This window comes from Balaenoptera physalus, assembly GCF_965194825.1.
Source record: "Balaenoptera physalus genome assembly, chromosome: 8".
Lineage (NCBI taxonomy): Eukaryota > Metazoa > Chordata > Mammalia > Artiodactyla > Balaenopteridae > Balaenoptera > Balaenoptera physalus.
Window position 1 is genome coordinate 113,050,223 of NC_138887.1, and position 21,188 is coordinate 113,071,410.

Here is a 21,188-nt window from a genome sequence, read left to right on the forward strand (position 1 = left end):
TGGCTGGTCTATGAAGTTTGCCCTGATTAGAGGAAGTTGAATTATAAATAGTTGATTCACTTACTCCCACTAGTGAAGCATGAAATAGAGAGTTTTTTGGACTAAAAGAAGAAAAAAGTTTGTCCTATTTATTTTTGTCTCAATTAGTCTAACAGTCCTGGTGGAGAAGAAGAGGATAACTTCTAGAACATCATATATTAGATGTGCTATTTCCCACATCAAAAACTGTGCTATCTTGCTATTGCCTCTAATGCAAATTCCATGGCCTTGTTTTCAAAGCCCTACTATGCACGCCATCCCCACTTTCCAGCCTTACCTCCTCCGCAGGACTCCTCAAAATGAAATCTTTGCTGTAACCAAACTGGTTTGCCCACTCTTTCCCAGACAGACCTTGGTGTTTTTTATCTCCTCACCTGGCTTACGTCATTCCCCCATGAGCCAAGAATAAACCTCTCTCTCTCTACTCCCTCATCTATCCAAGTTCTACCATTTTCTATGGCCATTTTAATTTTTCCTTCCGCTTCAATTCCTTTGCAAACCACCCAGTTTTTTGCCCTTCATGGGGGAATTTTGTGAATCCCATGGGCTTTTAATTTCTATCTCATATTTGGCAATTAACCAAATGTTGCCTAATTGTACTTTTCCATTGCTGGATTATGTTGCAATTTCTTTTTTGGTACTCATCTCTTATCTTTCCAAGTAATCCCCGGGTTATGGGGAAGGACCTCATATTAGACTCGGTGTGTCTCTTGCAGCACCTGGCATGGTATATTGAACACAGTGGAGCTTGATAAAAATGTGTTTACTGATTGATATTTCTTTCCAAGTCCTGCATTTTGTCCAGGGTACCATGATGCTGTCAACACTAGGAGGGAATTATGATGATAGCTGTGGTGATGAAGGGAGTCAAGGTGAGCACAGAAGAGAGGTTCATTAAATGTGCTATCTGACTGACTGACTAGATGGTGAAGTTGACATTTAGGACAATGATGAAAGTGGTTGTGGAAATTATTCTGATGTTCACTCAGTCAACAAATATTTAACATTTCTGATTGGTGTAAACTGCTTTTGAATTTCGGTGGAAAAAAGCAGAGTTACAAAGAAGATTCCAGAGCTTAAGTCATTATTTGTCGATACCTTCAAAAACAAAGAGTACATCTTTCACACACACATGTACTTGTGTGTATACAGTTGCACAAACACTTTATCCCTTAGTACAAGCTTCTCTGTTCTCAGGGGAAGCCCTGCTATTTCTGTTTCTGAGTTCTTCTGTATTTCTCTTGTTTCTACAACTGAATTCCTACCCAGCATTCAGCTCAAGGCACCAGCAACACAACTACACTAGAGTCCACCAGGACACCCTAGTGTGTGTGACATCCACACAGGCAACATGATTCAGCACATGGTGCCCACAGCTGGGCAGGTGCATGTTGATTGCCATCTCCACTACAAAATTAGCCATGCCCACAAGCCAAGAGACCACTATCAGCCTCGGGCTGACTGCTGCCATATAGTGCAGGGGGTCACCCACCATATAATGGTCATAGGCCATTGCTATCAGCAGCGGGAACTCAGTCCCCTCCAGAGCCAGGGAGAAGAAGAGCTGGGCCGCACATTGAGTAAATGGTCTTCTTCTCCAGGAGGAAGTGCACCAGCATCTGGGTGACCCCACTGGAGGTGTAGCAGATGTCCACTATGGAGAGGTTGCCGAGGAAGAAGAACATGGGCGGGTGGAGGCGGGCGTCCAGCCTGATCAGGAGGATGATGAGCCCTTTGCCCAGCGGGGTCAGCAGATAGGCGGCCCCAAACAGGACGGAGTTCAGCCTGATTCTGCCTGTCCCTGGGGAGGCCCGTTAGGACACACTCACTCACCCAGGTCAGGGTATCCCTCCCATGGAGCAGGTGGGCCAGGCTGCAGGAGGAGGTGCTGGGTTAGGGAGGCCAGAATCAGAATCAGAATCCACAGTCTGGGTTTGAACAAAGGACTTTAAGTAGGACTGCAAGTACTTGTATTTTTCCTCCATTAGACTCTGAGCTTCTTGAAGTCAGGGACCTTTTCTGATTTTTCTTTTCATACAAAGATTTCTAACAAATGTTTCACAATAAAAAAAATTTTGTTGGGTAAATGAATAGAAGGAGTTTAAAGTAGTAGTCTTGAGGATTATTATCTGATCCCAAGAGGTAGGACTTGTATTCTGAAACTCCCCCTTGTCCTTGTTACTCATGCTGGAGCGGGTGGTTTTCCTGCTTCTCCCATTATCCAGGCTGGGTCAGTGACAGAGAAAAAATCCCTCATTTGGTTCTCAGTGTACTGATTAATCAGGCTTAATCCTAGGATGATAAGATCAAGGCATCATTGTAGAACATTATACCAACTATAATTATGTCCCAGCTTCTTGTGATTTTGCTATTTCCTTGGTGAAATGCTGGCATTTATTTGAATGCTAAACTAAGTGATTAATATAAGATGAATGCACACATCACCTACTTGCAATGACAACGTTTGGAAACTGATGGTGCCCACTGATGAAGTCAGTAAGGGAGTGCCTCTAAAACCCTTGGAGCTTTGTTATGTGTAAATCCTTCTGTCATAGCAAAGACATGTTTGCCCTTGGAACACCGCCCTATTTACTTTGCTTGTCTTTAGCCTCTATCAAAGGACAAAGATGTCTTTTTTTTTTTTTTCTTAGTAAAAAGGTGTAGTAATAAGCAATTTTATAGTCTTTATTTCTCTATTAATAACAAGACCCTCTAGTCCCATTTCAATGTTCACCTTATGTGTCTTTACAACACGTCGGGAGAAGGTAGTGCTATTGGCTAGTATGAGAATAAGTAGAGACCACAGAGACACATAGAAGAGTCTGACTGCTGGGAAAGCCCTTTTGGATGTCCATTAGGGAAAGTTTGAGAGGGAAGGAAAAAACTCCAGGTTAAAGGGTTTGCCTGTGAAAATCCCACAGGACCCAAGGTGGAAACCAGAGCAGTGCTTTCCACATTGGCTACACATTAGAATCACCTAGAGTACTTTGAAAACTCCAGAAGCCCAGACCACACTCCAGAGTAATTAAATCAGAACCTCAGGAGGGTGAAACCCAGACATTAGTATGTTAGTAACTTTTAATATTTCCTGGTAACTAAAATGTAAAAGAATCACTGCTTTAGAGGGAACTTTTAACCTTATTTTTGAAAACTTAAGACGTAGAATTTTTGAGAGAGGAATATGTTTAGAGATAAAACCAGTAGAGTTTTTGAGGAGGAAAAATCTTTGACCTAAACTTCTCATTCTTTGTTTGAAGAAGTTGAGGCCAAATCCCACTGAATAGTGAAAAAGTGATCCTGGATTTCTTGCCGTTTGTGTGCTGGGTCTCCCCTTAGCTTTAGCCTTCTGAGGTCTGGTCCAAAACAAATGTTTTAGAATATCTTAGATCCAGGGAAGAACTAGTTAGTATCAAATGAGACAATGTGTGAGAAAGCCCTTCATAACTTCAGAGCATTATCTAAATAAAAAGGGTTTGTATTAAAGATATGAGAGATGGGTCACAGAATCCAATGAAATGGAAATGAAAACAATTCAACCCAAGTCTTTCTAACAGGGTTTGAAGATAGGGCTGTGGTTGGGTGGGGGTGAAGAGGGCAGAGCAGCTGGATGCTATCCTCTGTCTTTCCTAGCTAGTTGGAACTTACCAACTTTCTTCTTTCAGTCCTTTTGTGGCCGGAAGGTGTCACTGTAGAAAATGCCCAAAATAGAAACTGGCTTTGGCACAATACCCAGCTGAGTTTCTGAACCCTGCACCTGGGATGGGAGCCCCTGGCTTTCCACAGAGCCTATTTCTTGTGTCAGTGCAATAGGTAACCAAGCTATAGTCCCCGAATGTGGCTTATGAGTGCCAAGAACAGCAACTGAAATTCTCACCATTGAAGAGACTAAAATGCAAAGTGAGAGTCACAGAGAAGAATGTAGGCTGGAAGGAAATTCTAGGATCACCATTTCAACCTCATCGTTTTACAAATGAGGAAACTGAGACTCAGAAAGCAGAAGTGGTTTGCTCAAGATCATTCTGACAGTTGGAAGCAAAGCTGGAACTGAATCTGAAATCTGAGGACCACAATCCCCATGTTCTTCTTGCTACGTCACATTATGTTACCACTTGGAGCATGAAGAGTGTATCACAGCGGCTAGTAGGGAGCAGCATCCCCACAGAATGAAATGTAGCACAGGTTTGATTTATGGGGGGGAGGGGAGTGTCAGAAAAGGTGTGGTGTTTGGGTGCCGCTCCTGGGGAGCCAGGTGGAAACTTTGAACTGCCACAATGTAACGCAGGAAAACAGGCTGAAGAGTAGTTTGGACAGATCAGTGGATGGGTGGTCCAGTTCGTCAAGTACCAGCTGACCTCTTTCCATTTTATCTGTAAAAGGGAAACATCCACCCCATGGTGTAATGGGGGGTTAGAGCCCACATACTTTGACTCTTAACTTATTCTGAAGCCAGGAGGTGGAACTGGAAAACCCCCTCCACTAAGCCCAGCTCTTTCACTCCCCTTTTCTGACTTCTAACAAGCAAATTGCTTGAAGGGTAGAGAGGGTATTTTTTCTTTTTATTGTGCCCTTTCTAGTTCTAACAGAGACTGGCATATAGAGCCGGTGGACTGAATGAATGAGTGAACATCATATCGAGGAGTGGTTTCTTTAAAATTCATCCTCTTATCTAGGAGCTCAGTGTAGAAGCTTATCACTGATGTTTTCAGAGTCCGCTCTGTGATACCGGCTCAAGAATGACTCTAATCGGAAGGGTCTTTTGAGGGACCAAACAGTTGTTTCCTCCTGATTAGTAAGTACCCTTTAAATACATTGAGTCTCTCTTTAAAGAGGCAAGGGCCAAGAAAAATTTCTAAATTCTAAAACTCAAACAATGGGATAAGTAGGAAAATATTTTGGACATTTCCCCCCTCTTTTCTAACCTACAACCTAATGAGCTGATGTCTTCTTTGGATAAACTAGATGTATGCACTACTGCTGCAGACAATACAATCTAAATTTTATTTTATATATAAAAGATATATTTTAATTATTAGGATTAGAAGGTGTCAATAGATTATTGTCCCAACTACGTCATAATTTAATGAAGGATTATAGCTCAACAAGTATAGAAACAACATCAGTTGACCCCTTCCAACTTTTAACTGGTTTTATCAAACCTCATACACAAAGTTTGTTCATTCAACTACTTGATGAGCATTTCTGTAGCCAGGTTATGTTAGAAGGTGTACTAGGATACCACACTCCTCAAAGCTGGATGTTCCATAGACATGTGATGAGGGTAAAGGAAAATACATCAAGGTATCAGCCCTGTCGGTTTGTTCTCTCTCACTAAGGAGGAAGAACTCCTGAGGTTTCTTTGCTGTAGAAATCACAGACACTGGGTAAAGGGCGGGCAAATGCCTAAGTGTGGAGGCTTTGGTTTGGGGGAGAGAACTTTGAGAAGGAATAGAGAAAGGAAAAGGTAATCTGTTGATCTGAGGGGAGAAATTAATAGTCTAAAAATGAGAAGTCTAAAAATGAGAGTTAAAATATGTTTCTCAGGGGATGGAGCTGAGTGCCTCAGATGGGAGTGGGAGCAGTAGGGGAAAGGACCAGGGAGGGGATTAAGAGGAGGCTGGAGGCTGGTGGTCATGGTCCTAGGGGGAGAGGGAGGGGCTGACGGAGTGAGTGAAAGGGAGGGAAGGGAAGGGGAGGTCTTCAATAAAATTAAAAACAAAAGTTTTGCTGGACATTTCTCCAAAGAAGATATACAAATGGCCAACACACACATGAAAAGATGCTCAACATCATTAGTCATTAGGGACGTGCAAATTAAAAACACAATAACATATCACTTCATACCCACTGGGATGGCTACAATCAAAGAATCAGAACTTAAGTGTTGTCGAGGAAGTAGAGAAATTGGAACCCTCATTCATTGCTAGTGAGAATGTAGAACAGTTCAGCTATGGTGGAGAACAATTTGACATTTCCTTAAAAAGTTAAACATAGAGTTACTGTATGACCCAGCAGTTCCACTCCAGGGTATGTACCCAAAAGAATTAAAGACAGTTTTTCAAACAAAAACTTGTACATGAAAGTTTATAGCAGTACTATTCACAATAGCCCAAAGTTGGAAACAACCCAGATATCCATCACCTGATGAATGGATCAACAAAATGTGGTTATTTCCCTACAAGGGAACATTATTCAGCCATAAAAAGGAATGAAGCCCTGCTACATGCAACAATATGGATAGACCTCAAAAACATTATGCTAAATGAAAGAAGCCAGATGCAAAAGATCACATATCGTACGATTCCATTTATATGAAGTATACAGAACAGGCAAATCCATAAAGACAGAATGCAGACTAGTGGCTGTAAGGGCCTGGGAGGGGGGATGAATGGGGAGTAAGTGCTTAAAGGATATGAGGTGCGCTTCGGGGGTGATGAAAATGTTATGGAACTAGATAGGCATGAGGTTCCGCAACATTGTGAATATACTAAGTGCCACTGAATTGCGCATTGTAAATGTTTACAATCGTGAATTGTTATGTGATGTGAATTTTACCTCAATTTAAAAAAAGTTTTGCTAGGAGTTTTCAAAGATACTTCATTTTATCCTCCTCAATCTTTTGACATTTTCTCAACAGACTGATTAAGTTTGAATTGTTCTCAATTTATATTTTGTATATTTGCTTGTGGGTAAAACAAACCAGAAATCTGTAATATTTAGCTAGGAGATGCTTCATTCTGATTTTTTTTTTTTAATTTTTATTTATTTATTTATTTATTTTTGGCTGTGTTGGGTCTTCGTTTCTGTGCGAGGGCTTTCTCCAGTTGTGGCAAGCGGGGGCCACTCTTCATCGCGGTGCGCGGGCCTCTCACTGTCGTGGCCTCTCTTGTTGCGGAGCACAGGCTCCAGTCGCGCAGGCTCAGTAGTTGTGGCTCACGGGCCCAGCCGCTCCGCGGCATGTGGGATCCTCCCAGACCAGGGCTCGAACCCGTGTCCCCTGCATTGGCAGGCAGATTCTCAACCACTGCGCCACCAGGGAAGCCCCATTCTGATTTTTAAAAGTTGTTTAAACATTTTTCTGGATAAAATATCATTGCCTCACTTTATTCTCACTTTACATTCTAGGATGTTTAGAGTTCAATCATTAACTGGGGGTTAGAAGAGTAGAGTGAAATTATCACTAACAGGGAGTTGTAATTCTTTCTTTTTTAAGTAGCTTGGCTTATCTCTAATGGTACGTGGCACAATTCTTAGTCAAGCATGTGTTCTGAATACATCCTTCAGTTTTCATAAGAGCATATCCTTAGACCTGATTATGTAGAAAGATATTTGTTTGAGGTTATGAATATTTCACTTTTTGGCCAGCCACTTGCCACCCACTGCAAGTCTGAAAGGAAAGTGAGCAGAGTGATATCCACGTGATTCACACTGTGTCCAGTCCTGCTCATCAAGGGTGTGGGGATTATTACTATGACTTTGTCTCCAAGTCCCCATGTGAATACCCCACCCTACTGAGCTGAGCTGGACCACGTGTGATCACATGATGACCTTTGTACCTCTGGCCTAAGACCTGTTTGATCCCATGGGCACGGTGAATCTTGTAACTTACAGCTTGTCCCCTCTTTTTTTCCCTGATTTCAGAAAAGCTTAGACATATGGTTGTAGAATTTAGGAAATAGACTTTCTTGGCATAAATTTTGTGTACTGCTCGAGCTTCTGATTTAGTCTTCCTTTCTAATTCATATGTGCCAGTATATCTTTTTTTTTCCATTTAATTTTCTGTAGGCTGTATGTATTTCTAAGTTGTTGTAATTCACATTTTTTAGACTAAGTCAGGAACCAAAAACAGTGCCCAGAGATAAAATTCTATTTCTCTGTTATTTCAAAAGATAGTATGGATTGTGGCCTCTCTCACCTGCTCCCTTACAGACACGTGCACACACATGCCCACACATGCACATGCACACAGTATGCGGAGGGTACGCTCCAGTGCCCACCGTCTTCAGAGTGAGGCCCTCTTATGACAAGGTCACATTCTAATGTTTCGATTCAGAGCGCCTCATCAGAGCCTGACTCAGAGCAGCCTTCATCTCCTTGCTCCTCAGACTGTAGATGAGCGGATTCAACATGGGGGTCACCACAGCGTAAAAGAGCACCACCACCTTGTCCTGCTTGCCTGAGGCCGTGGAGCCAGGCTGCATGTAGGTAACCAGGGCCGGCCCGTAAGACATGGAGACCACAGTGAAGTGGGAGGCGCAGGTCCCGAAGGCTTTGTGGTGGCCCCCGCTGGAGCGGATCTGCAGGATGGTGGCCACAATGTGGGTGCTGGACAATGCGACCAGGCGGCCGGGCGCCAGCAGCACCACCATGCTGGAGGCCACTGTGACCGCCTGGTTGAGGGTGATGTCCACGCACGCCAACCTGATGAGTGCCAGTGTCTCACAGGCCACATGGTTCAGCACGTGGTGCCCACAGGTGGGCAGACGCACTGTGACCACAGTCTCCACTGAAGCATTAGCCAGACCCACGAGCCAGGAGACCACTGCCAGCCCTGCACAGAGCCTTGGCCGCATCACTGCCACGTAGAGCAGGGGGTCGCAGACGGCCACGTAGCGATCACAGGCCATTGCTGCCAGCAGCAGGAACTCAGGGCCAGGGAGAAGAAGAGCTGGGTTCCACGTTGGGTGAAGGAGATGGTCTTCTCCAGGAGGAAGTGCACCAGCATCTGGGTGACCCCACTGGAGGTGTAGCAGATGTCCACAATGGAGAGGTTGCCGAGGAAGAAGTACGTGGGAAGGTGGAGGCGGGCGTCCAGCCCGATCAGGAGGGTGATGAGTCCGTGGCCCAGCAGGGTCAGCAGATGGGCGGCCCCAAACAGGACAGAGGGCCCAGCCTGCGTCTGCCTGTCCCTGGAGAGGCCCATGAGGACACACTCACTCCCCCAGGTCGGGTTGTCCCTCCTCGTGGAGCAGCTGGGCCAGGCTGAAGGGGAGGAGCAGAGGCAGGGAGGGGCAAGTGAAGGTCTCACTTCAGGAGTCAGGGAGTAAGTCGTGGGCCAGGACTGGAGCACCTCCCCTCAGGTTCCTTAACCTAGGTGCTTAGGAGAGAATGCAATGAAGGTGGTGGGGAAAAGGACATTTGAGTTCTCACACTAGACTCAAGGATGAAGACCCTGTTCTGGTCATCCTTTTACATCTAGGATCCAGCAGTTACAATTATATAGGATATAAGCTATTGGTATAGAAGGAAAGATAGAGGGAAAAAGTGGTGGAGAAAGAATTATAGGAAAGAAAAAAGGAAGGTAAAAGAGAAAGGAAAACTAAGGAAGGAAGGTAGGAAAACAAAAAGGAGGGAAGTGAAGTAGAAGATAGAGAAGAAAGGAAGGAGTCTCCACTGTGCGGTGGCTGTGGGAAAAGCATTACAAGCAGATACTTGAGACCAAGAGGAGTGCCTAGGGGTCCATCCCTAAAAGACTGAATTCATTTGCTTAGTATGTTTCTTCTGGGGTCCAGATCTGGGTCACTGCCTAGAAAGGAGTCCTCTCACATCATTCTCGTGCCCATCAGTCTGGATGAAGTTTAAATACTTGAAATCAGTATAGGTTAAGCCCCTGCTGTGTGCCAGGGACTGTGCTAGACATCAGACACATGGCAGTGGACCAGAAACACAGAAGCACGAGTCTTGCTCCTTGGTTCTTATAATTTAATCGGGGACATAGAGATTAAATTAATGATTACAAAAATTAATTAAGTATAATTGTGCTAAGTGCTATGAAGGAGAAGAACAAGGTTACTAGTTGGTTAATTAAATTTGCAGCTGTAATTAAATTATGACTGCGCTTATGCCTTATTTCTCAAAAATATGCAATTTATATAGTAAGTTGCAGGCATTTATTTAGATGTTTAAATAAATGATAAAAAAAAATATAATGAGAGCATCTGGAAACCAATGATACTTACATGTTACTACTGAGTATGAAATGACTGACATCCACTGATTCTTTTCAAGGGGAGTGAATTCTTTCTTAGCTAAGTTTGCACTGGGTCATTTTCCTTCCAACATGTTGACCAGTCTTCTATAAATATAGAATTAAATGCCATCAGTTTTTCTTAATAGAAATGTAATATCAAGGTATATTTCCTGCTCTTAAAATATGAATAATTAGTACATTAATTAACTCAATTATTTAAGAATATTTATTGAGCATATGAGGCACTATGCTTTCAACCAACCTCTAGGAAATACTGCCTTTCAATGTTAGGAATTTGTTTTAGAAAATCAGCAGTGCCACAGAATCAAATAAGAAATTTAAAAATATTGGGTCTTGATAAAATCTATGAGAATCAAATGAGACAGCGTAACAAAGGACAAAAGCAATATATCAGTGTTAAGAAAACCAGAGTGGAGCCACATAATCAAATACAACAGAACTGAAAAGCATAATCCAATTCAGATTCTCTCTAGCTGGGAAGGGGGTCTGGGCGCTGATTGGTGGAGGGAGAGAGCCGAGAACCTGGATGGATCAGGCATCTCTTGCCTTCCACTCAGCCCTGGTCCTGCAGTGGCCAGCAGGTGTCAGTGTAGAAACTGCTAAGAATAGAAACTGGCTTTAGATTCTCAGGATTGAAGACCAGGTTCTGGGGCCTGAGTGCAGTAGTTGGTGGTTGGGATTCTGAGCGCTGCCCCAGGGAGCCTGTGGCTACCCACAGAACCTCGCCCTTGTAACAGCAGAGAAAGCAACTCAGCTCTGATCTACTACAATCCGGAGGCTGTGACAGCATCCAGAATCCTCACCTTTAGAGTTGCTGTCATGAATCCAGGTTCCCTTCAGAAGGGCCCTGTTACGATATAAGAAAATTTTAAAAAATGTTAGACATGAAAAGAATCATAGAGATATGTATTTTATCCATTTAATTCTACACACAAGAAAACCAAGGAACAGGGGTAAGGTGATTGACCCAGGTGTCAGATCTACCTGGGAACCAACCTGGAACCAGGTTTAAGACTGTGGTGCACATTCTCAGTTCTCACTGAACCTGTTAGTGAGGGACGGGAAGGGGTTCTAAAAGGATATGGTCTAGGAAGGGAGGCACCTAAAGAATCTTAGATTGGAGGCCCAGGACAGCTTTCTTGCCATGCAGAGAAATGCTGTGTGGTGAGTGGGAAAATCTTTGAATGAGAAGTCAAGGGACCTAAGTTCTTGTCTGCCTCTTCCATTAGCCTGCTATGTGCCCTGGGCAAGTTACTTGTCCTCTCTGAGCCTCAGTTTCTCCATTTGAAATGTGGGAATAATAATAATGCCTAGCTCACAATATTTTGAGTAAGATCAGATGAAGAAATGAATATGGATGGGCTTTGTAAAGTACTAAGTAAACACAAGTGGCTATTGTTATTATACTCAACAGGTGAGGTCAATTTGCGTGGTGATAGGGGGACAAGAAACAATATGAATTTGTGCTATAAAGGCCAGAAATTTAACAGAATGTGGGCCATAAAGCCCTTCTGCAATTCATCTTATTGCCTAAATCACTTAATTAAAAAGACCCTGTTACTCAATACTATATAATAACCTATATGGGAAAAGAATCTGAAAAAGAATAGGTATATGTCTGTGTATAACTAAATCACTTTGCTGTACGCCTGAAACTAACACAATGTTGTAAATCAACTATACTCCAATATAAAATAAAAATTAAAAAATAAAGAAAGAAATAAAAAGACCCTGCTTAAATAAAGTGAAGAATAAGGTAGAGTCTGTTTATACCAGGTGGGTAGTACCATGCTCTACACACAGTATAAGTGCAATATATTTTTTTCCAATAAAAATTTGATGCTGTTTTTAGATGATGATAAAAACATTGATTTTTATTAATAGATGGCCTTGTTCTCAGTTTTGGGGGATAGTTAGAGAATTTCTTTCCATTTAGCTTGACTTAGTAAACATTTACTGAGCACTGAGTAGAACCTGGTCCAGTGGCAAGTGCTGGGGTGAGAAGGATCAATACAGTCTGGTCTCCATCTCTAGCAACTTGGCCTGGCAGGAGGATGGAGAGGATGAGTTATCATGATCTTATCAGAGTTTTCAGAGGACGCTTGAGTATCAAGTCTGGTAACAGGAGACATAGAGTCGGACTGTGTAAATAGCCGGGAAGATATGTAGAAATACTAAAGTAGAAGCAAAGAAACAAGTGCATTTGCGTCTTGAAAAAGTAGGTGTGGTTTACAGCGTATGTAGATTGGTGGTAAGGAGACATGGTTTTCAACCTGTATCAATAAACCATCTAGGTATGGTTGTAGGTCACTACCTTTCTGAGCCATAGTTTCTTCATCTGCAGAATGAATAAGTTAGATAAACACCAAGATTTCTACCAGCTGTAAAGATCTGCAGTAAGTGAATATACATAAGCTGTAGTTTAAAGCAGTATAAAAAGAGGGAAAAAAATCTTTGATCTTTGATTACTCTAAGTATGCATAGCTAGTGGGACTGTAGGAAATAAGATATGAGTTTCTGGGGTTGGGGATCAAAGCATTCATATCACACATAACTGTTTGGGGAAGTGCCAATGAGTGAGACCAGGTTGGCTTGAAAACCAGAGGCTAAGGAAATAGGGACGGCACCATACAAATAGAAATGGGTCAAGGCTGAAAGACCTGTAGGCTTTTGACACATGAACTTCTTTCCAAAATTGGACCCAGATATTTCTTACATAGTGGAGTAATCCATAACAACACTAGATTAGGGACCAAACCTGAGAAAAGGAGGGGTCCATGTCTATCTTCCGTTCTTATACCAATCCCACCTTCTCCATTCCTCTTTTTATCTCCAGTATAATGCAAATGCCTCGAAGCTAAGAAAAGAGCCTTATCTCTCTTTATCGCCACTCTTCAGCTCTTTGAATGTATGTCTGTATATACTAAGCACTTCAGTTTATACTGTTGATTGGATGACTGACCAAGACCGAGGACTTTATTGAGTGGGAAGAATCAAAGCCCCTCCAACTGCAACCAGCGAGAAAAACCAAGCAGAGGATCCTAGGACAGTCCTGGCTGCTTCCAGGGGTTTGGGCTCTATTGTCTCACCCTCCTCCTATTGTTCCCTGTGGAGGACACACCGAGGCTGAGTCCTCACCTTATGCACAGAACTCACTTTGGATGGGGAGGCAGCACATCTTTCAGGAAGTCCTTGAAGCAGTGGTCCATCCTCTTCTTGGGGATGGAGGTTTACTTTGTCAGTCTTAGCTGATAGCTTTCCAGAACCTAAGAATCCCCAGAGGGCAATTACTTGCTCTTGCTGTGTTTCTTTTTTTTAAATCATCACCTTTTTTGACCAGGATTCTTTATTTATGGCTGTGTTGGGTCTTCGTTTCTGTGAGAGGGCTTTCTCTAGTTGCGGCAAGTGGGGGCCACTCTTCATCGCGGTGCGCGGGCCTCTCATTATCGCGGCCTCTCTTGTTGCGGAGCACAGGCTCCAGACGTGCAGGCTCAGTAATTGTGGCTCACAGGCCTAGCTGCTCCGCGGCATGTGGGATCTCCCCAAACCAGGGCTCGAACCCGTGTCCCCTGCACTGGCAGGCAGATCCTAAACCACTGCACCACCAGGGACGCCCTTGCTGTGTTTCTTTACTCATTCTCTCCCCAAGCTTCTTCTCAGCAACCACAGCTCCCTACTCTTCTAAGTTCCCAATGGGATAAACATTTTGAAAATGTTTTATCTCAACTTTTAATTGTCTTTCTAGTTCTCAGAGTAATGAGCCCTTCCCTGACTTTTTTTGAGTCTTTCACTGCTTTTCAAGACTATGGCATTATTGGAGACTTTTGACAGGAGTCAGGAGACAAGAATATTTACACCTCTGACCTGATGGGAAGGGACTGAGATTAATTGGGAAGGGACTGAGATTAATTGGGAAGGAGAAGTGGAACTAAAATCCAAGTTTGACCTCCTTTCTAAGAGAAGATGAATGCGTTTTCTCCCCTCCCTCCACATATCTAGTTTTAGCGACCAGGGAGTGGGGAGTAAAGTAGAAATTGCCAAGTAGAACCATCATGTTCATGTCCTGGAAGTCATCGAGAAGTCCCAAGTTCACAGTCATTAAAATATTCCCACAGGCTCCTTGGTGGTCTCCAATATCACATAGCTGTTGAGTTGTGTATTCTCACACTATCAGAAGTTTTTCGGGCTTTCCCTAAGCTTGATCTCCCAGTTCTTGATCATCTTCCATGAAAGTTTTAATCTCTTCACTGGAATTACTAGAAGGAGCAGAGAAAACGGTGGGTTGGGATTCGATTTTGTTCCTATTTACTTATCCGTTTCTGTAATAATAGAACACGGTCTTTGGTAAGATGGAAACAGATACATTGTTAGCAAGTAACACATTAGAGTTCTTCTATAATAATTGGTCAATATTAGCAAGATAAAATTTAATTATCTTGAAGATTTGCCAGTTTAATGACAATGGACTGGGGAACGGTAGTTTCACTTCATGCTCTTCCCTTTGTGCAGGACCTGTAATCTCAGGTTCACCTCTGTTCCTTCTACCATCCAGCTATGCCCAGGACCCAAAGGACCTGAAGCTCTCCCAACCTCAAGCATTGAAAACTGATGGGGCCTTTTGACAGAGTTGGAGCCAAAAGTTGAGGGGAGGGCAGAAGTAAAAAGAAGTCTGAGGGTACCATGAGGGAGAAGAGGGAGAGAGATTGACACCTGAGAGGTGGGACTCTGGAAGTACATCAAAGATAGACTTAGTATAAATTAATATAGGTGACTCAAGTGTAAAATAACTGCTGGGTGCCATCTTCCAGATGGTGGAAGTGTGTGGTCTTCTAATAAAAATATTTCCTTGCTGTTAAAACAAAAATGCAACTTTCCTACTTTTCCAGACACTAAGGTTACAGATAATATGTAACTGGGTGAAGACAATAGGTTAGAAAATAGTAGGTTCAGTACAATCGTAAATTGAAAAGAAAATATACACACAGTTAGATATGCATAAAGACAGAAACACAAAGAAAGAACTGAAAGGATAATCATAAAATGTCAATAGATTATCTCTGGTAATAAGTTTATAGGTATTTTTATTTTCTTCTTTTTGAAAAATGTCTATAATACACATTTTTCTAATATGAGCCCAAATTAAAATTTAAAAATTATTATTGATATAGATATGTCACATTGAGATAGGGATGCTGGGAAATCAACTTGCTGGCTTAATGTCCCACACTACTGAATGGTCTTTGGAAAACATGGGTGAGTGTTATGGGGTGGAGGGAAGGTATAATTAAAATCCTGCCTCAGCAAAGTAGGTATGACTACAGGTTTTAAATCATTTATACCATGAAAGGTGAATCTGTAAATATTCTATGGTGGCAAACACTCTGCACTAGGGACAAGATAACTGGTGTTTGCTCGGGCTTTGGTGTAAATAGCTCTTTGCCTTTGGGCATGCCGTTTAATCTCCTTGGGTCTCAGTTTCCACACTTGTGAAACAGAGATTCAGTGAGACTCTAAGGATCCTGCAGCTCTGGAAGTCTATGTTTTCCAGTGTGGACATTGCTATATTTTCCTAGGTACTGACACCTGAGACTGGAGTTAGACCATCATGGGATCCAAAGAGTGATCTTGAGGACATAGGGGTAATTATCTCCTTTGAGCCTGATTCACATGAGGAGTTTCATTGACAGAACCAATATTTTATGTTCTATTTGGATCCCTCGCCCTTGGAGGTAATTCACTTCCTGCAGTGTCTGTGCAGCCCCAGGCCTGCTGCTTCCCTGGGTCTTTCCCTTCATTCCTTTGGAATTGCCCCACGACTACTGCTTCCCCGCCCCTTACTTCTCCCCACTGATATCTCCTTGCCACAAGACTTTCCTGTTACTAGGAATAGTTTAGTTCACTCCCAGTGAACTACTTTATCGGGTTCTCAGTTATGCACCTACCTCCCCTTTTAGTTCTTTCTTCTTTTTTTCTCTTAACCAGGGATAGCTTTCCCACATGAAATGTCAAGAGGCAACTTCTAGGAAAGCAGGTTACCTGGGCTGATGATCTCTACATTTGACAGCCGATTCAACAGCTTTGGCTACAACTCATCACTAATTATCTCTGTCATGAGAGGGTCTGAATACTCCTCTTATTCCTACCTCTAACACACTAGGAAAATGTAAAATGATTTCTGTGATTTGGTCTTCTCTTTGTGCATAAGCAACTATGTGACTTGAGGGAAACCACTTAGGTGGTGCTGGTGGGAATGAGAAAGAAAGACTTGGCAACTAATATTTAACGAGTACTAAATGCTTTATAAGAATCATCTCCTTGAAATTTTATGTAATTTCCTTATTTTATATTAACATTGGACAGGTTCAGTACAGCTCATTTCTAGAAAAGAAGTCTTTCCTTAATAGATTACTAGCACACACAAGGAGCTGAGAGCAACCTTTACTTCCAGATCAACTTGCCTATGTGATGGTGAAACAACTTTAAATACTCTTCATGGATGTTATATGAAAATGTAGCTTATTTGTTTTCTATAGTGATCTTATCATCCCGAGTTTACATTCTGATGCTTAGTATGGAAAGAGGAAAGAAAGCAAACAATATAATACTGCCAATTAAAAATATCTTAGTTTCCTACAGTATAAACAGTATCTTTTGACTAAAAATAATCCTTCCAAGTAAATAGTTAATTAATTCAAAGTTCAACCTTTGATCAGAATGGTTTATTTCTTTCTTTTCTCACTGGTGGATTCTGGGTATAAGAGAAAACTGCTACTATGGGATAACGTGGAACTTGGGATGAGGGTGTAGAATCACTCTTGTTTCATGCTGGTCCTGGTGCTGGTCTCTGCAGTTGGGCAATCACTCTTATCTGCGTGTGTACACATGGCAGGTTTCTGCTGAGACATGGTCAGTCTGGATCTAGCCCATGGCATCCAGTATTGAAGTCTGTGGCTGAGGGACACATGGGCAGTTTGTTGTCTTGGCCTTGTCAGGGTTCAATGGCAATCCTTTTGTTGAAATGGTTCCACTTCGGGGTTTCTGATGTGATTCTGCCCCCCGTTTTCCACACACACACCACCTCCAAGAACTGACCATGATTCTTTTTGGGGCCATGGCTTAGGAAGTCCACCTTGTAGTCCTTTTTCCCCACCAAGTTGATCCTACCCTGGCAGGTTCTCTGGTAGAACTTTCAGGTGCCTTCTGTACCTCGCATTTGAAACGTGCAGGAGCTTGAGGCATCCATCCCATGTTCTAGGAGCGAGGAACCTGTCTCAGACCTATTTGGCGCCCTCTTCCACTGCTGTGCTGTGGCCTCCCGAGCTACAGTCTCCCGTGAGGTCTCCAGATGGGGATCAGGTAAACATTTCTACCTTTGACGCTCTCCTCCCCCATCGCTTCTCTATCCTTTAATCTCTGTGTTCCATATATATCCCAACTCTGATCTAGCAATCAGCAGTCACTCTGTTCCATTCCATTCTTCCATGGATGCCATTGCCTGGTGGGGCTGTGGAACCATGTGGGTAGAGGAGGGATTGAAGGACTATACCAGGGCAACTCTGACTACGGGATCAAGCAGCTACACGACAATCAGATTGTCATCACTAAGCATAAGACGTGAAATATTTTGCTAAAAGAGCCTGTTTGGTTCTTTGTGAGAGTCCCTTCCAGGTTCCCCTAGCTTGGTATGGGCTGGACCCTAAAGGGGGACTTGGGTATGTGCCATGTCCTGGGGAGTGAGGAGAGGATAACAGTGTTCTGTCGAATTCGTAACAACTCTGTGAGGCAGGCACGGACTTGGCCGGAGCTAGATGATTGGTAAAGAACCAGCTGAGATGAAAATCATTATATGACTGATTTCAAATCTTAGACTCTTGGTGAAAAAAAATTTTTTTCTTTTAGGCCGCGCCACATGGCACGCGGGATCTTAGTTCCCCAACCAGGGATCAAACCTGTGCCCCATGCAGTGGAAGCGCGGAATCCTAACCATTGGACCTCCAGGGAATTCCGTTAAATTTTAGACTCTTTTCACTAGACCATGCTGCCGCCACCATTCTTTTCTTTCTGAAATAAAAGGGTTGCAAATGGAAGAATGTAGAAGTCTCTTCATGCCTTGATGTTCTGAACTTCACTACATAGAGGTCAGCAGAAGGAGAAGCAGTTGGGATCTTTTCCATGCCCCAGTTAAGCAAAACCACGCCTCTCACCCAAAAGGAGGAGAGAAAGGTTCTGGCTGGGTGTTTCCTGCTACTCTTAGATAAAACTGTCTTCCTGGCCTTTAGATGAGGAAGCTGACTTGCTTTTTTCTCTGGAGTCTTCCTACTCACCTCCAGGTCTCTACATTTGCCTCAAGCTTGCCCGAATAAAATTGGCTATTTTTAGTACTGAAATGGTACTGTTTGGGGAACTGAAAGTGACTGTAAACCTTTATATTTTCTAAGGGAACCGAGACATTATGCTACATGCTATGGATTTAGTCCAAGGATACCCCACAGTTCGTTTTTTTTTTTTTTAATTAATTAATTAATTAATTAATTTATCTTTGGCTGCGTTGGGTCTTCGTTGCTGCGCGCGGGGTTTCTCTAGTTGTGGCGAGTGGGGGCTACTCTTCGTTGCAGTGCACGGGCTTCTTATTGCGGTGGCTTCTCTTGTTGCAGAGCACGGGCTCTAGGCGCACAGGCTTCAGTACTTGTGGCACGCGGGCTCAGTAGTTGTGGCTCACCGGCTCTAGAGCGCAGGCTCAGTAGTTGTGGCACATGGGCCTAGTTGCTCCGCAGCATGTGGGATCTTCCCGGACCAGGGCTCGAACCCATGTCCGCTGCATTGGCAGGCAGATTCTTAACCACTGCGCCACCAGGGAAGCCCCACAGTTCGGTTTTGAGGGTGTGGGGGTGAGAAGGAATAAAGTTATTTTCTGCTTATACTCTGAGAATTCAGGATGTTCAATGAGCCGGTTCCTCTTAGTTCCCAGAACACAATAGATCTGAGATCTGGTGGTCTGGAGCCTGGGAATCTCACCCTGGATCTGACCTTTTCCCAAGACTTTCAAGCCTTTTAAAAGTCTCAGATGGATTCTATGTAGCAGAGGTGGTTTTATCTACTTAGCGGATCGTGATGTTGCTGGAAGAAGCAAAGCCTGCTGGTTAAGAGTGTAGGCACCTAACCCTGATTGCCAGCGTCAGAATCTTGGCTCCCTACCCTGTGCATTTATGACATTGGACAAGTTAAAGTCTCTTTTGCCTCAGTTTCTTCAAATGTAAAATGGAGAGAATGATAATATCTGTCTCATGTGGCTCTTGTGAGGATTAAATGAGGGAATCCATGCAAAGCCCTTAGCACAGTGTCTACTCTATGATGAACCCTCAACCAGTGTTAGATATATTTATGTTTAAAATACTTTCAACACTTTAGAAGAAAGGTGCTAGTCAAACCTATGCTACAAATAGAAACTATTCCCACCCCCCACCATACGTTTACTTCCATCCTGTTGAGGCTTGTAAACTCAAAATTTTCTTTTCTCTTTTGCAAAATACAAGCTGTTCCAACAGTTCTCTGCATCGGATCCAGAGTGCTTTATGCCGTCCTTGGGATTTTGTGAGAGATGTTTTGGAAGTACCTTTTAAGAAACTACACTGATTGGAACTGATGCTCAAGCTTTGCTATAAGTGTAGAAAACTTCTGAGCTCCTGTCCTGTGGAGCTGGAGAGGGCAGCTGGAGGCGATCCAAAGGAGAGGATAGATTCCAGCCCGAGAAGCCTTCTTCTGACCAAGAGGGGTGGGCATGGGGAAAATGAAGCCTGAAGGGAGGTCAAAGAGGAAGGTGAGTGTAGGGGCTGGGAATGATTATCCAAGAGCAGATATGGGTCCAGAAGCTATTCACAGAGGCGACAAGAGCCCTTTCCATCTTGCCTCTGTTCAGGTTAGTAGTGAACTTACTGCCAATGTCCTGAAGAAAGGGTGAGAGAGTGAGGAGTGCTGCCCCAGAAACTGCCTTACAGACTTCCATCCTCTCCTATCTCCAAGCCCAGTGCAAAAAAGATTCAAAGAAATTCCTTTGGCTCCCAGACGAAAAACAACTCTCCAGCTCTGATCTTGCTAGATGGGAGTTCCTCTTCTCCTTATCCTGAAAAAGGAAAAAAAACCTTACATTTATATCATGCTTAATTACTTTCAGGCAGTTTCACAGACACGATCTCATCTGAGGAAGGAGAAAATTGAGGCCATTAGGCTACACAAAGTTTGTCCATTATCAAGTATTTCCTAAGTCTGACTCCAAGGCTTATATTAGTTTGGCTCTTTTAAGAATTCTAGTGGGAGAATACTGTAATCATGATTAATATCACCACCATCAAACATACATTTAAAATCCTACTCTACTAGTCTGAATAGCATTAAAATCAGTGGAATGGCTTTAAAGGCATTTTTTCATGTGCCTGTTAAGTGGGCCTTAGTTTAGATGTGGGCAACTATCTCATATGTAGGGAAATCTCATTAAAGGTTTAATAAGCATCTTCCATTCTCACTTCACCTCTCTTCATCTCTTCTGGATGACCGTATTCTAGTTCCCTCCCTCCGCCCTCTTCTAACCAGCTTGTCCCTTGACCTACCTCAGGTGGGGGAGTATTCACTGACTGGGAACTGCTAACTTAGCAATCTAGCCATCACCTTCCCAGTTGGAACTTGCCACTTCAAGGAAAAGGACCTTGTAATCAGAGTAATTGGAATTTTCATATTAGAAAGATGTTTATATGCTCGAGTTCGAGGCATTGGAGATGTAGCAGTAAGTAATCTATGAGCTCTCCGAGGAGGTGGGTAAAGATGGAATCTGGAGCCCAAGAAGAAGGATTATATTTATTCCACACACACTGTCTCAGGTATCATTTGTAGAGTTTGTGTTTGTATTAATCATGTTTTTATATTTTTCATACTTTATGATGTTTTGACATCTTAGGGGCCTTGCTGGTAGGGGATAGGCTACCCCTCTCAGAGCTGGCTAATTTCTAGACATTGCAAACCAACTTCCTTTTGAGTACAGTTTTCGTTTGCAGACCAACCAATCCAAAGCCCACATCCCAATCACCTTTATTTAACTCTCAGGCACCAAGCCACCATCTTCCCTGCTGTATCACCTCAGGGCCAAGTCAACTAGACTGGACAGCTAGAG

General features: G+C 43.0%; 2 pseudogenes across 2 annotated transcripts in view; both read right to left on the reverse strand.

Annotated features, from left to right (window-relative positions):
- Positions 1 to 1,331: 1,331 nt before the first annotated feature.
- On the reverse strand, positions 1,332 to 2,024 carry LOC309665828 (olfactory receptor 2F1-like; annotated as a pseudogene). Its single transcript has 2 exons — positions 2,008 to 2,024; positions 1,332 to 1,912 (listed from the first exon to the last, which is right to left on the reverse strand). The product of its transcript is annotated as an olfactory receptor 2F1-like (transcript).
- Positions 1,719 to 21,188, reverse strand: part of LOC309666436 (olfactory receptor 2F1-like) — a 617,177-nt pseudogene continuing 597,707 nt past the window's right edge. The window contains exon 3 of the transcript XR_014268476.1: positions 1,719 to 13,383. The product of XR_014268476.1 is annotated as an olfactory receptor 2F1-like (transcript). The remainder of the gene's footprint in view (positions 13,384 to 21,188) is intronic.